This window comes from Manis javanica, chromosome 7 (assembly GCF_040802235.1).
Source record: "Manis javanica isolate MJ-LG chromosome 7, MJ_LKY, whole genome shotgun sequence".
Classification (NCBI taxonomy): domain Eukaryota; kingdom Metazoa; phylum Chordata; class Mammalia; order Pholidota; family Manidae; genus Manis; species Manis javanica.
The window spans coordinates 68,767,973-68,784,583 of NC_133162.1; the positions used below are offsets into that span (position 1 = coordinate 68,767,973).

The window sequence follows — 16,611 nt, forward strand, 5'->3', positions numbered from 1 at the left end:
TGAGCAAGTTTATGACTAAGCACTATTTTTTAAGCAAATTTCCAGACTCAGGAAATGAAAAACTCTTTTATTTAATAAATGGTTAATGATAATAATTTCATTTGTTTAGAGAAGGGAGAAGAGGAATTATTATGTATCGCTGTTCTTCCAATACTGGAAGTGAATATTCTTATTTTAAATATGCAAGCATTGTTCCTGCCTGGAGAGTGCTGCTGGAGGAGCCCGCTTGCCCTGGTCTGCAGCCTGGCTGCCTCTCTTACCAGCTGTGTGATACTGAGTAGGTTACTGAATCGCTCTGTAATTCAGTTTTCTTTTAAAATGGAGATATTAATACTCTCAGTGTCATAGGACTATGGTTAAGTATAAATAAAATAATATATATAAAGGACTTATCATAATTCTGACACATACTAACTGCTCACCAAAAGTTAATTTTTCTTGATGCTATATTTTAAAGATATATGTTTTGTTAAGATGCTCACAGCTCTTTGAGTGACTTTGTTCTTATAAACATATTCTAAGTAGTTATGCACCCAAGTATGAACAAAGATATGTATCTAAGAAGAGGTTTACTTTACTGAGAATCTGAAAAAAACAAAATTCTTACAAATTGGGACATGTATAGATAATATATGGTACGTTAATAACATCTTAAAACAGCCATTAACCATTGTGATCTCAAATGATTAATTCATGGAATAGAAACTTTTTATATTTAGGAAGCACAAATGTAGATATATATACTTTAATTCCCATGAAACAAAACATGTATGTACATTGGGCAGACACCAAAATATTATCATTGATTATGGTTAAGTGGTCAAATTGTGAATTACTTTATTTCTTACTTACACTTTTTCTATTTCCCAAATTTTCTGTATTAAGTCTGTATGATCAGAGCATTTATATGTATACATGTATGTATGTATTTAAGGTGGTTCTGTCATCTGACCTGGTAATTTATAATTATTTAGTACACCACGTAATTCTTCACTGTTGAGTAATTTTATTTCTGATACTTTAGGAAAACAAATAGGGAGGAAAGGAAAAATATGCACTAAAATGTAAATTTAGCATGATACAGAAAACAGAAATTAATATAACAGAGGAATAATATTTGTAGAAATGTTAAATATATTAAGACATAGTGACTAAATATACTAGTATAGAAACTGCATATGTTATGAGAACAAAGCTGGATATGGCTATATACAGGAATGCACACATATATATATAATTTCTAAAATATATATTTTTAAAAATCTGTGACTAGATAAAGAGCTGGAAGAAAATTCTCTAAGTCTTAATAGTAATTACTTTTGGAGAACAGGTTTTCCCATTCTTCTTTCTTTTATTCTTCATTTTCCAGATTTTCTACTATAATGTTACTTATCTTTGTAGTGAAGAAAGTAAGAACACTGTATTAAATGGATATAATTTGACAAATATTTTCTTAAGTTCCCCAAAGCAGATGTTTTCTGCCTCTTCCTGTATCATGTGGCTGCCCTTTTATTTCATGCAGCAGATGACAGCTCTGCTCTTGTCACTTGGAAGTGCTGCTTTATGCACTATCTGGGGGAGGCTCTCCCTTGAAGCCTTTACCTGCGTGTGAGCTTCCTCCAGAGCCTTTTTGAGTCAGCACCTCCAACTGTGGCCCAAGATGAGAAACTATGTACTAAATCACCTTGACAGTTGTCTGTTTGCATTATATCATCTCCTACCTGTGTGCTGACACCACATTCCTCATATCCCTTATTTGCTGCCCCCAAGTACAGGCATATTCTCAGACAGAATGGAGATCATTTTGCTTTGCAAAAAAAACACACCAAGGGTAGAAATATCTTCCCAGAATTTCCATGCAAAATTATTATTATTTTTTTAAACAGGGATAGGGCCTCAAGAAGTAAAACCAGGTTGTGTTCTACCTTGTGTAATTTGATGGTATGACTCCCAAGTATTTTCCCCAGTGGCCATGATGGCGGCAAAAAATTCCCCTTTATGCAGAAAGGAGTCACTGACAAATTTATAATAAGTATATACATGTATATATTTAAAATATATATCTAAGATGATTATGTCACCTAACCTTGTATTCATAGTTATTTAGAATGAATTAGTTTGAAAGGCAATTGCTTTAAGTGAAACAGGATGAGGGTGGGGAACAAACTCAGGTGAAAATTACAGAGAAAAAGTCATTTGGGAAGGAAAATAATAAGTTCCTCTTACTGATCCATTCTTCCAAGAGCTAGCCATACTTGTGTTAAAGAAAAATACATCTTCCTAATATCTGACCAGCATTTTCTGAGGTTCTCCTAAGCAACAGGCATGAAAGGGGATGCTAGCAGGTAGAGAATGCCAGACACACGCCACCCTATGGGAACTTTCAGTTAAATGGGGAAAACAATGACAAGAACCAAGCGAAAGATCTGGAGCTTTGAGAGAATTTGACCAGCTGTTTCTGGGCAAGAAAAAACTAGCATGTGGAAAGCCTTGGCTTTCCCTTAGTGAATTTTACTATTTTCATTAAAATTGATGGCACATTATTGTCCAGTCTGACTGCTGACCCTTGAAGGTCATTATCTATGATTTACTTACAGTGAACTTTCCTTCACTTTTCCCTTACATGCCTTAGCTACTTCCATCAGCCCATCTTACTCTGCTCATTTGTTTATAGGTGTGCCTCCCACTTCTAGGCTGAAAATGTCAAAGGTTATAGTCTAATTACCAGGTGCTGATACACAGATAAATATTCAGTAAATGTGGATTAAATGAGAAAATAAAAAATTAGTCCACATCTTGAGTCTCATATAAATTAATCCTATTTTTTAAAGGCACCCAGTAAACACAGATGCTTATAATGGACTTGATTTTTTGTTGAAATCAATTGACATAAATGACAGCACCAACACAATTTTAATATGGTTGCAATTGTTAGATAGCAAAACAGGAGAAAGTGTTAGGAAATCCAGAAAATTAAGCCAAAGTGTGCTTAGGGGAAACAGAGTGAGAAACGTTGTCAAACTGAAGAACGGTCTTCCAAAAAATTATAAAGACGTCTCTGTTCCTGAGTTGACCTGGTTCTCGTCTAGAAAACCCACTAGTTCTTTCCTGATCTCTCCCTCTTCAAAAGGAATAGGACATGCATATTCATTTTCCACTACTAGAACTGAGAGGCCTTCACAAACACCACAAACATTTTTATGTTAATATCGTAGTTTTTAATGTGACTTTAATGAGTTTGAAATTGGTTTAGCCCCACAAATATGTGGGAAGAGGTAAAGAGCAAAGAGAATCTTTGTTGGTTGTGGGGGAGGGCCAAGGAAAAGCAGCCTTCAGACCTGATTTCAGAATACGTTAGTAATGCGTCACTGTAATAGGCCTAAGTTCCAGGGAGCCATCAGTATCTGCTTTTGTGGATCAAGGAGCAATCCTGTGAGCTGTGACAGCCTGGTGCTGGGTGGGTTGTAGGTGAAGTATGCCTGCCCTGTGTTATAAAAGGCTGAGGGCTTGGCAAGGAAATCCATCTGACATTGTGAGCAGCCAAATTAATCAGAAATAACTAATTTTTCAGAACCATACTGCAGGCGCCATGAGAAAACATTAATTTGTGATTACAGAAGTATGTTTTTTACAATGCAAAAATGTTGGAGTAAACATTTTCACTTCTCTATATAAGCTCTATTACATACATTATTTTGCAGAAACAGAGTATAGTGATTAAGAAAATGGGTTTGAGATCAGACAGACTCAGGTTCAAGTCCTAGCTCTACCTCATTCTTGTCCTTTTCTCTAAGCCAACCTAAACCTCTCGGAGTCTTGGTGTCCTCATGTGTAAAATGCAGGAACACATGCACACATACATATATACAGATATACAGGACAATATAAATATCTAACTCATAGGGTGGTTGTGAGGAACAAATAAGAATGCCCATGAAGCATGCAATGTGTTAGTTATTAGTGCTGCTTATAACAGTACTCAGTAAATTGCTCTGAAAAATTCCACAATATGCCTCAAGCCCATTTGAATCCAAATCTGTATGCTTCTCTCTATACCAGAATTGCCTCCCATAATATTTACATTAAAAAATGTAGCAAATGTTGGTCTCATAAAAATTTCTGCCTATGGATGAGTCATGATGATTGACCATACAACCCTTGTAACATTTTGTTCTACCATCTTGTCTTATGCTGGGTTTGCCAAAGGCAAATCAACTCTCCTGAAATGTGACTGTACTATGGGTATCTGAAACTCAAGGACAGTTTCTTCATACTAAGATCCTGAAATGTCATTAAGATACACTTGTATTGAACTTGACATAATGAAGTATCTAGCTTAGGCAAATCTCTGTTACACACTCAATGCTTCTGGAAAGGAGGAATGAAGAAAGGAAACATAGGCAGGCACGCATGTGTAATTAAGAAATGAATTATTCATTGTAATAACAGAGGACCTCCTTGCTCAACTTGTTCCAGTATTCTCCTCAATCTAGCTACAGCCAAAGATCCTCTTCATTCCTCTGCTTTTGCCCCAAAGTGTAGCTGAATCCTTGCTTCATTGTCAAGCTAGAATTAGAACTATATAATAAATGATACATTAAAGATGAATATATTTTATAAACTCAAATACAAATGATAACAGTTGTAACAAATACACTGTAAGCATTGTAACAGTTATTAACCACTAAAAAATAGGCTAGTCTGGGTCACTTAATGACAATTTTCTGTCATTAGTGTCCCTCCCTCCTAACCTCGTGGAAAATTTCTTTTTTTCCTTGAAAATGTACCCTTCATCAAATACTTTGCCTAGCAAATCACATCCATCTTTAGTAGCCCTGGGCAGATGCCACACTCCCCCAAGTAGATAGAATTTCTCTGTTCACTTATTGTATCCTTTTGTATCTAATAGTTTGTATGTGCTTTCTCCCTAGTCCCTATGGCCCCAGTAAGAAGGCAAGGTTCGTGTATTCTTTTTCTCTCGCACACAATACCATACAAATATTTGCCCACCTTTTAAACAGTTATGCATACTTTTACGGTGTGTATGTGTATGTGTATATGTGTGTGTGTGTGTGTGGTTTGTATTCAAAATGCATGGCATGGTTTCTAGTAAACACATTAAGATTGCACAGCTTGGTCCATACATTGATTCAGGCACAGAAAGACAGCATAGGAGACAGAAAGTATGCATAGGAAAGCATGATAACTCGATCATGCTTCATTCACCATCAAGAGGAAATTCAGCAGAGGAACTACAACTGGGTATATGGTGTTTTACCTGTGAAGGACCAGCAGGCTGCAGCCCGGGTGAACTTGCTTTCGGCGCTTGACAGGCATTGCAAGTGAAAATCATTTAGAGCAAAGTCCCAAGTTAGATCACACACTGGAAATTGATTCATCTAGGTTATATCGTAGACTGAGAAATATATTAGAAGTTTCGACCTGAGAAAACCAGCTCAGAAATCTTATAAGGCTTATCACTGTGGGAAACTTCGATATATGAAAAGAGTTTGATGTGGAAATTTGGGAAGTACCCATACTAAATGGAACTATTGCTAAAATTATTAGCACATCACTTTAATAAGCCAAGATTTTCCATTTTTCCCTATAGGGGAGGATGGTTCAGACAGTCTGAGGGGGACAGAAGGCACAGCTTTTTATTTAAGAGTAAAGAATTTCAACTTGAAGAAAAGAATTGCTGCTATGTTTTTACCAAGCCTGTTGGGAAGTAGAGGCAAATATGGTCTTTTATAAATTGTTGGTATTACAATCAGATCACTTTTGGTAGGTGCTTTCTGGTCATCTAATTAGTGTAATGTGAGCTGGGCTTGAAAATCATTTCTTTTTTTTTTTATAAACCACCTGTTTTGTTATAAAAGTTTCTTTAATAAGCCATATGTAGGCAGAGTATTTGTTCTTTTTTTTCCAACTTTATCTTCTGTGTTTTTGTTTCTACATCCTGTGTTCTGAAAGGTAGTTTTAACCTGTGTAGGAAGGATGCTGGGAGTATGGCAGAGTAAATACAGAAATGCTTGGCAAATTTGCAAAAAGAAAAAAAAAGTTGTTTGAAGATGTATCTGTAGGATCAGTGATCTAGAATATTGAAGAACACATTATCTCCAGCCCTTCTCATGGAAAAACAGGTCTACTTCCAAAATGATAAGCCTTGGATCACATTGCCTTCCAGGCCTCAACTTTCTTATTTAAACATGGGAGTAATAAAAATAGAAGCTTTATAAGGAGTTAATTAAATGCAAATATAAAATGGTAGTGCAGGAGAAACTATATAATAAATGATACATTAAAGATGAATATATTTTATAAACTCAAATACAAATGATAACAGTTGTAACAAATACACTGTAAGCATTGTAACAGTTATTAACCACTAAAAAATAGGCTAGTCTGGGTCACTTAATGACAATTTTCTGTCATTAGTGCCTTGCCAAATTCTTCTCCCCTAGTAGTTTCTTCCTACATATCTATAAACTTATAGATCTTACATATCTATAAGCATACTCAGACCTTTGCAAGCTTGTAAGATTAATGACTATAAAATAACTACCCAGGATTTTTTTTTCCCATTACCTTAAACTTTAACCTAAATTCACAGCACAAATCTCTCATACTCCTGTGTCTAACTTGATCAGAATGAGGTGGCTATATTTGAGTCTTGTTGACATCCCAAGAGTCTGGCTACATATTCGTAGGTCAGAAGCAAGCAAAAGATCAAGAGCATTAATATCAGTTCAGGAATGTATGGGTAGAACTGTATGATCAAGCAGGAAACACCAATTGTAAGCACAGCTGTCAATAAACTATGATGAATGATGAAAATTTTCAAAAGCATGCTCTACACATAAGGAAAATACAGCAATCCTTGTTGGATAGTCAATTCTTGGTAGTAATAGTAACAGTGTTGATGCTGTTTATTTATATTTGCTCAGACTTTATGCTGTTCTAAATGCTTTAGAAAATATCGTAACAGTGTTTCCATCTACTTAGTTCTTTCCAATTTGCAGATACTAAGCTTAAAAAAAATATGGCAGAAAAGAAGTCAAGACTCATATTAGCTTACACCTGTTGATTGTCAGCTAAACGCAGAACTTTCTTATTCTTCTTGCAGTGTAATATCCAGCCTACAGGAATGTGTTATTGTCTTCATTTATAAACATGCTAAGGAGCATGGCCAGTCTTGCAACAAGACCAATCATGGAGCTAGCATTTGAAACCATGCTCCCAGCCTGAATTACTTTGTGAAACTGCGCCTGGCTGTGAGCAGTAAGAGGGAAAGGAAACAAGCTACAGGACAGAAAGCAGTGCTGTGTGGAAAAGAGAGTGACATTACGAGTGTCAGGATGCTGCTTATTTAATCTGGTCTAAGTTAATGAATACTTAAAAGATTGTCCCATGATTCCTATAGTTTGTCTCTTCCGGTGCTGACTAACAGCTGCATTCTCCTCATGAAAACAGGTCAGATGGAGACAAACAATTGACTGAAAAGCGTGGAAGAGAAAAAGTATTTGAAAGTAGTCTTTGGAAACAAATTATTTTTAAGTTTCACATCTATAAAGACAAAACTAATATCCAAGGAATTTTCTACCTCCTTAGTATGGTGCTTTCCACCAAACCAGGGATACCTAGTGCATATGAAATCATTTATTTTAGGAATATTGCCCCATGCACGTACACACACGTGTGGTGTGATTGATAAACAAGAGCTTGACAAGGTGGTGAACGTGACAAGGTGGTCATGATGGGGGTAGAGGGTTGGGATGAGGCCGATATGGCAGGTAAGACTGGGAAAGGAGCAGATCCCAGAGCCCCATGTGGATCCTAAGAGTTTCAGCATAGAATGAGGTATTAAAACTATCCCGAGGCAGCAAATTCCAACCAGCACTTGTGTTTTGCTTTCTCAACTCTGACTTGAAAACTGATAGAATGTGTGGATCTCTTAATGATCCCTTTAGTCTTCCAGATACACAAGAGTGAATCTTCTGAATAAATAATGAGACACATTGTGCCAGATGTAGATATATGTGATAAATATGGTCTGAATGTCGCCAAATTCTTAAATCAGGATAACTGACATAATATTTTAAGAACTATGATATATGTATAATAATTATATGTCACACTCTACTCTGTTTCTGCCACTGAGACTTAATCATTTTTTTGTAATTTTTCTGTTTTTTTCCCTGTTGTCCATTAATATATTGTTTGTTTATGGGTATCTGAATAAGTAGAACAACACTGTGTATATAGAAACTTAAGTGTGGGAGAAAGCCTGGAACTTTTCTACTTAAGGTTTTCCTAAATTTTATTTTTATAATAAATTAGTTGCACAAGATATTTTTAAGAGTAGTTCGTGGTCATATGCTGGGGGAAATATGAGGTTTCATATTTCTCCTTAGAAATTCATGATATTGAGAAATTAAAGGCTCTGAGGAATGCTGCAATAAAGATAGCTTTTTAGTTTTGTTTGATCCAGTTTTTTCCAAATTTATACTCATTGAGCTTAACTTGGGTATTATTAATAGAACTCAAGGATCTAGTATTCCCCAAATCACTCCAAGGGAGAAAGATGATTTACTTCCACCCTTTATTCACTGGAAGAGTAACATGTCAGCATTAACCACGTTTTGGTGAACCTGTGTTTTTGGGACCTGCCAGTCTTAAGCAAGAACAAAGGAAGTAATGTGACAAGTACCCTTTTAAGGGCCAGATTCAACTCCTTTAATGTGCACTTCTAGAGTGTTTTTAGTAATAATTTCATATCAAGAAACTTTCTACAATGTATTGCCTAAGAAATTCGTAAGTTCCTATCTGAGCCAATTGGCCCAGCTAGCTAAGCAGGATGCTCTCCAAATACCTAGTTGTTCTGGTGACAAATAGTTATCACACTGAGTTCTCAAAAGGGAATTAGGACTGTGAGAGACCTTCTTTTTTTCCCTGAAATCAAGACCTCTGTTTAGCCTTCTAGTAGCTTGTTAATCAATTCACGATGTCTTTCTTCACATGCTATCATTATCATAATATCAACTAAGCTGCCCTTTAAAAATTCCTTTTAAACTTCTATGATTTCTATGTCATGTGCTGCTAAGTGAACCCCCAGAACAAAATTCTACTACCCCAAAAGAATCTTCTGTCCTACCTTTGAATAATTGAGTTTTCTGATTTTTTAGAGTAACATTAAAAATATCCGTATGAAATTTCCACTTCTACTTTTGATCCTTCCTTTCAGACTCTGTGCTTCTGAGAATTTGTTTGAACTCAAGTAGCATTTCGCCTATCATGTTAACTTTCATATCATGTCTACACACCCCCAAGAAAAGAACCACACATACATCATACAAGTCTTTCTCCCAATCACTATGGTAAATATCATCAAGGACAAATGCAAGGGTGAAGCCTACAGCATGCTGCTTAAGGCTTTTGCCCAACATGATATTAGAGCTTTTGAGGGACTGTCAGTGGTTGTACACACTACAAATCTATAAATAGAGACTGTATCATATTTCTTTATCTTGCCCACGAGGACATTATATGCTCTGTGAAAAATCAAGAAACTTTCTACATCATTCTCCTTGTTTGTGAGGTTCATAGTACCTCCAAGGGAGGAAAACTGTATTAGGTTGGCTTGTCTTCCTCCAATCCATGAGGGGACTTGGGGCTAAATCTTTATAGTTTTCTATTATGACACCATCTATTTATGCAAGTCTGTCTTCATGTTTTTGAAATAAGAATATCTGAGCACTCCCAGTCTATTGGCAGCTCTCTCATCTTCCAAGGTTTTACAAATGTTACTTCGTAACTATTCTCAGTAGCATTTACAACTTGTTCATTCATAAAGGCTCATGCGTCCAGATATTTTTAAATTTGTATTTGAGGCCTGATTCAACTCATCATTCAACTAAATTTGCTTGAAATCATCTTTGTAAAAGAATACGCTCAGAATATTACATCAAGGAAGGTTGGGCATTTTCACCCTCCCAACCCGAGTCACTGAATGATAGATATAATATAAAAATAAGAATAAATTGATAATAGTACTCAAAACTAAGAAGGAGTGGTGATCATTGGACAGAAAAATCCTGAAAATGTAATGTATTTTGAAATTGTTTGTTGGGAAGACAAGAGTGGAGAAAACCGTAATTTACATAGAGGAGAAAGCTATAGGGAAAGGCAGGTTCTGTGGTCTTTGAATTTCATGATCAATAAAATACATGACAAGTCCTTTGGGCTAGTGCTTCTGAAACCTCTGTGTGCATACAAATTGCCTGGGGAACTTGTTTAAATGTAGAGTCTGATTAGGAGATCTGAGGTGGTGGCCACGAGTCTACATTTCCCACCAGACAATGCTGACACTGCTGGTTCTTGGACCTTGCTTTGAATGGCTCAAAAAACTCAGAAACCACCACAGAAACCAGCTCCCACTGTTGTTTCTGTAGCTCCAGATGTCAAAGATCCATTGGTTAAGAAACCAGAAACTAAACTAAAACAGGAGACAACTTTTCAAGCATTTAAGAGAACAGAAGTCAAGACATCCATGGTTATTTCCGGAAATTCTTCTAGTACCAGTGTTTCCTCTTTAGTAACTAGTGGTCTAACTGGATGGGCAGGTTTTGCAGCCAAAACTTCCTCTGCTGGTCCCTCAACAGCAAAATTAAATTCAATAACCCAAAACGATAGTGGGAAACCTGCTACCTCATCAGGTAACTGGAAGTCTGTGGGTTTGCCTGGTCTGGGAACATCATCCAAAGGTGGAATAGGTTCCAGAACAGGTTCCAAAATAAGTTCCAGTAATAGCACTGTACCCACTGTGCCACTGAAACCACTTCCCCCTCTAACTTTGGGCCGAACTGGCCTTAGTCACTCAGTTAGTTGTGACAATGTTAGCAAAGTAGGTCTTCCTAGTCTGAGTAGTGTAGTTCCAGAAAGCTTCAGCCAACTAAGTGGGAATGGAAATAGTGGGGCACCGGGGCCCAGTGGAAGTGCCACTAGCAAAAGCACTTCAGAATCAAGCAGCTCACCCTCAACGTCCCTTAAAGGTCCAACCTCACAAGAGTCACTGGTCAATGCCATGAAGTGATTGCAGATGGTCAACAAGAAAGCTACCCAAAAGAAACTCAAGTAGTAACATGGCCGAGTAGGGTTTTTATATCATATTAACCTAAAGATTAAAATCGTACTATTTAGGACATAAACTATAATATAGAATTCAATAAAAATCTTAATAATGAAAAAAAAAACTAAGTGGCTCTCTAGAGCTCCCAGCAATCTGTTCTGACAAGTCCTCCAGGGGATTCTGATGTAAGTTCAAATGGGAGGCCCACTGTTAGGTGAGTGAGCAGATGTATTTCCTTCCGATGGCGTATGAGTCTCCTTTTCCCACTATTTCCATCCCCTCCTGGATTCCAGGCAGCAAACTCCACAAGTGTTTCCTGCCAAGATTAAAACCTTCCCTAACTCTGCTCTCAAAAGGAATTAATCAGTGCTGCTGAGTAGGGCTCACAGTGCCTATTTCTTATCTGAGGCACAACAAAGCAGATTTGGAGATAAGCTTTATCTCTACCATCTACATGCAAAATGTACAGAAGAAAACGCAGCTCTGGCAGTGAGAAAAATCCATCCATGTGAGTCACCCAAGTTGAAGCATTTCTTATTTTTCGGTATTTGCATGACAGGTCCCAGGCTTGTCTGCAAAATTCCCACTCTCCTTTCCTAGAATTAGACTACCAGTTGACACACAAACCATAATTTATATGAAGACTGTGTCTTGTTTTTCTCCTAATTTTGTTCAGGGATCAACCCAGGGCAACCATGACAGCCAACCATATATTAAAACATTTTAATGTTATTCACCCTAAAATCTATTAAGTAAAATGTTTATCCTCCTACCTTAATAATGATCTGGAAGGCCAGGTTCATATTAACTCTTTGGAGTTCCACATGTGACCACAGAGTCACAGGGGCAGCTTGACCCTGGCCCCCTTCCACCCCTTGCCTTTTTTTTCCCCTCAACCTACAGCTGTTGATCTCAACATTTTGCTGGTAGGCACATCTTAGGGAGCTGGCACAGTCTCTTCAGTTACAGGACCTCAATAGAGCAGCACAGTTAAATGCTGGTAGGGGGTGAGGGCAGCAGAAGGCTTGCCTCCCCAAAGCGACATATTAAAATCTCCAGGGGAAACTGTGAAACTTGAAAGGCTTCTAAGATGATTGCCTCATTAGTGATTTTGCATTTGAAATCATTTTATATAACATTTCCATGCCCTTCTTGTTTGTCTCCAGAATCACATTTTTAAAATAAATGTCAATAATATTTGCTTCAGAATGTATTGTATTTTAAATAAATAAAACATTTAGACAAAGCTAAATAAAGCCCCTTGAGTTTTTCTTCCTTCACTATGTAAATCACTTTCCCTCCTTGTGAATGTTCATTCTGGATAAGTATTTACATTTTTTGCTCCTATGCAGGGCTGGTGCTTAGCTGATAGACACCAAGCAAACATTCTTTATATTTTTCCATACTACATCATGCTTTATGATTCTAACCATTTAGGTATGATATGATAAATACGTTCAGTTATTTCTGAATATTTTATTCTGAACACCTTATCAAAAAGGAATATAAATTGGAAATGTTAAAAAATATAACCTATGTTAGAAGACATAATGAACACCTCTGCACCCACCATTCAGTTTTATCTTGTAATTATTTGCATATTAACTACAGGTTCTTTTATGAAATAAAACAAGAGAAGCAGTGGAGAGCTGTTTGAAAATTTCCCTTTCATTTCACTCCTTTCACAAAGTAGCCATAATAAATAAATTCAGGATTTCACATTCCATGAATTTATTTCTTAATGCAACCTATGCCTAGTTTTCAGATTTTTCTCCTTATCCTTGATGTTCTTGAATTTTACTTTAATATATCTAGCTGTGAACTGACTTATTTTATTTTAAAAGTTATGTATTTTGGTGCTTTTAGTGTTTTTTTTTTATTGAAGAATTCTTTTTTCAATCTTGATAATCCTCAGCTATTATTTTTCCAAATGTGGATTTTCTGTCATTTCCTCTATTCTTTCTTTTTTCTGAGATTATTGTTGAGCATATGCTGTAGCACTCCATCTGTGTACATGCTTTGTATGATTTTTCCCTTTGTCCCTCTGAGTTTCTTTCTGGATAAGTTTCCCAGGACCATCTTTCAATTTTCTGATTTGTTTTTTAATTGTATCATTATGTTTATGAATCTAATGTACTTTATAATTTGCTATATTTATTTTAAATTTTCCCCATAATTTCTAACTGATTCCTTTTAATAAGACAAGAGGTTTTGTTTGTTTTTTAGAAGGGGGAGTGTTGCTTTTGTTTTATAGTATCTTATTTTTAATTTAATATTTAATTTATCTCATTGAGCCTTATAAACATGTTTCAAAAAATTTGTCATGTTGTTCCATAAAATTACTTTTCTCCTGGGGGAATTTTATTGGCTGTCTGTTATAGGATTCAGTTCCTTTATCTGTGTTCAATATTTGCTTCCAGTCTCATTTTAATGAGAGGACTGCGTTCTTTTCTTTTACTCTCTATCTCCCTGCCTTCTTCCTCTCCTCTCCTGCTTACTTTCCTTGATGCGCATCTGTCTGTGTATTGTTGGTGATTGCCTCTCAGACCTCCTGGACTCAGGCAATCTAGAACTGGGTTTTATAAGGTGTGGTGTTGGGGATAAGCAGATTCAGTCCCCCAACCACAAGAAGTCTGAATTCTTGAGAATCAGCTAGTAAATTCTGTATTCACTTCCTCTCTTCTCCTGGAGTCTTTTGGTTTATTAAGAGTGGTACTGTCCAATCCAGTAGCCACCAGCCATTTGGGGCTATTTAAATTTAATTTTCAGTGAAGTTAAATACAATTTAAAATGCTGCCTCCGGGTCACACTAGGCATTTGTGTCTCATGTGTACCTTCAGGGACAGCTCTGTGCCATCATCCCAGACAGGGCTGTGACACAGTGCTGCCCGAGAACTATAGTCCCAAGTATCTTTTTTTTTCTCAGCATCTTTTTAGAATGCTTTTCTTTGGAGTGGATGAGCCACATAAACTGGCTCCCTAGTTTCAAACAGGGAAACTGTTTCTCTATTCAGTGAGCCCACTTTTAGCCCTTGTTTCCTGAAGGAGCAGACACCCATGCTCCTAGTGCCTGCCCTTAGAGCCAAGCCTAGAAAGCTCATACTTGCAGAACCATTTACACTTCAGACCAGAACCTGCTTTTAGATCTTTCTTTTTATACTGTAACCATCATGAATAGTTATTTCAACCAGAGGGACTTCTGAAGCAAGAACTCAGTGCAGCTTGACCTAGATGATAAAAATTACAGAATACTAAAGCAAATATTTTTATAAACCATTCTGTTGAGGGAAGTGGATGTTACTATTAATCAATGAAGATAAAACTGTAGAATCACATATTTTTAAAGCATAACTAATTTTTTGCTAGTTCTTTCATTGGTTAAGGTAGGCTAAACTCAAGACTAATCCAAACCAAAATAAAGATAAAATACATAATACCACTAAAAATATAGAGCTATCCTTAAATCAGTTTTTACATCTAGAAACATTTTGGTCCATTTGAGGCTTGATCCTAAACAATAAGCTTGTGCTATGCAAACCACTTCTCATGAGCCATGTTCATGATTTATAAAGACAGAATACTTATAAGCAAATGTTTTGGCATTATCTGCTTCTTCAGTGTTCTCTTCCAGTATTGTTGAAACATACTGAGTCATGCTTAAGAAAAAACTTTTAAATAATCTCAAAACAGAGCAGAGTAATTTGAGTATACGGGAATACTGAATTTTTCAACCAGGTGGTTATCAGGCATCTGCGGTAACATTCCATCTCTGTATGTATCTCTTAAAAAAAGTCTTCCTCGATTGGAGACTGACGAAAATTAGGCTTGGGGTGGATTAATGATTATACATTGAGCATTAAGTCCCCTATACAGAATTTTATTGTTGTTAACAACCATTTGATCAATAAATAGGAGAGATGCCCTCACAAAAAAAAAAAAAAAGTACACACTTCCAATTGTAAAATAAATAAGTAACCGGGATGTAATGTATAGCATAAGGAATATAGTCAAAATATTGTAACAACTTGGTATGGTGGTAGCTGGTACCTAGAATTATCATGTATATAAATGTTGAATCACTGTGTTGTACACCTGAAACTAATGTAATACTGTGTGTCAACTACCCTTCAATAAAAAATAATTATCTAAAAAAAAAAAAAAAAGTCTTCCTCATCCTGAGCCAATGTCTCAGTCCCTTTTGTTCCCACTCATCTGTAGGTCCTTCTCTACATCAAGGCCTTACAGAAAAAGACCAAACCCAGTGTTGCAAGCTAGCCATCAGTGATGAGAACCATCTCACTCCCTTCCCCTCAAGTAGACTGTCTCCAGTCTGCCATTCACCCATCTGTTCCTCTAAATAATTCATTTTTGGTGTTCCTTTTAAAGGGTGACATCTTCAAGTAAACCTTCTATTCTAGGTATGGTATCTATTCTAAGAACAGGACAATCTTCTGGATTCTGATCATGTCTCCTTCACTATTCAATATCAAACTTCCTGTTTATAGCAAAAGTTACCATTGACACTAAAGATTATAATGTGAGTTGACAGCGTTGGGCAAAGGAAAAAGTAATTTAATTTAAAAGCTTTCAAATGCTTAACAATGAAGAGACATTGGCTAAAAGCCCTGAACACAAATCACAACTTTACTGAAAGCATTCCAAACCTCCATTTTTCACCTTTAAACCTGCATATAAAACAGTGCTGGCCTAACAAAACTGGGTGGAATATGTAGGTGATTATGTGAAATGTCTAGAGCAGAATCCAGAAAGTGTAAGTACTTGATAAATATGACTTCTCCTGTTACTACACCAAATGATGTAGATTACTTTCATGAGTCCCACTCACTTCTTATTTACTTCTGACAAATTATTTTTTTTAAGTACTAATTATAAAATGGAGTAACTATGTTATAGCCTTGGGAAGTTTTAGAGTAAGTCATTAGTTGTAATTGTGATACAACTTTTTTTAGATAGAGATCTGGTAATAAATCCCCCAGAAACCTTTACATAATGTAGCTTTTTTTAAAATTTTATTTGAAGCCAAGGAACAGAATGAGAAAACTAGAGCATTTCAACTTCAAAAGAGTTTATGAGCTTTAAATAATTAGTAGCAGGCACAGCTCTCTTTTGTGCACCAGGCCAGGGCGATTAGCCCTGTTGGCAAAGGAGGAAATGAGTGCCCAGAGGGATAAATTACTTCCTCGTAGGTGCTGTGAGCAGAGTGTGAATGGTGTGTTTGTAGGTGGCACAGGTGGGGGTGAGTGCAGAGTGGAAGGGCTAGCTAGGATTCTTAATGAAGGCTGAGGCAAAGGCTTACTGTCACAGTTCTTAACAAGTTCAGTAAGATCTCTATTATCTCAAAAGACTGGTAAAAGGGACTTCTGGTGCTGGTGTTATAAAAACAAGCATAGGTGATTATTTATGCTATATAGGTATAGATCTATTTTTTGTGTGTTGCACAGAGTATATAACAACCCACCCTG

The 16,611-nt window shown here is 36.4% G+C and overlaps 1 protein-coding gene and 1 pseudogene across 6 annotated transcripts in view; both read left to right on the forward strand.

Annotated features, from left to right (window-relative positions):
- The window catches only part of NRG3 (neuregulin 3), a 1,059,087-nt gene that overhangs the window by 784,734 nt on the left and 257,742 nt on the right, over positions 1-16,611 (forward strand). The window lies entirely within an intron of this gene.
- Positions 10,394-11,137, forward strand: LOC108399029 (integrator complex subunit 12 pseudogene; annotated as a pseudogene).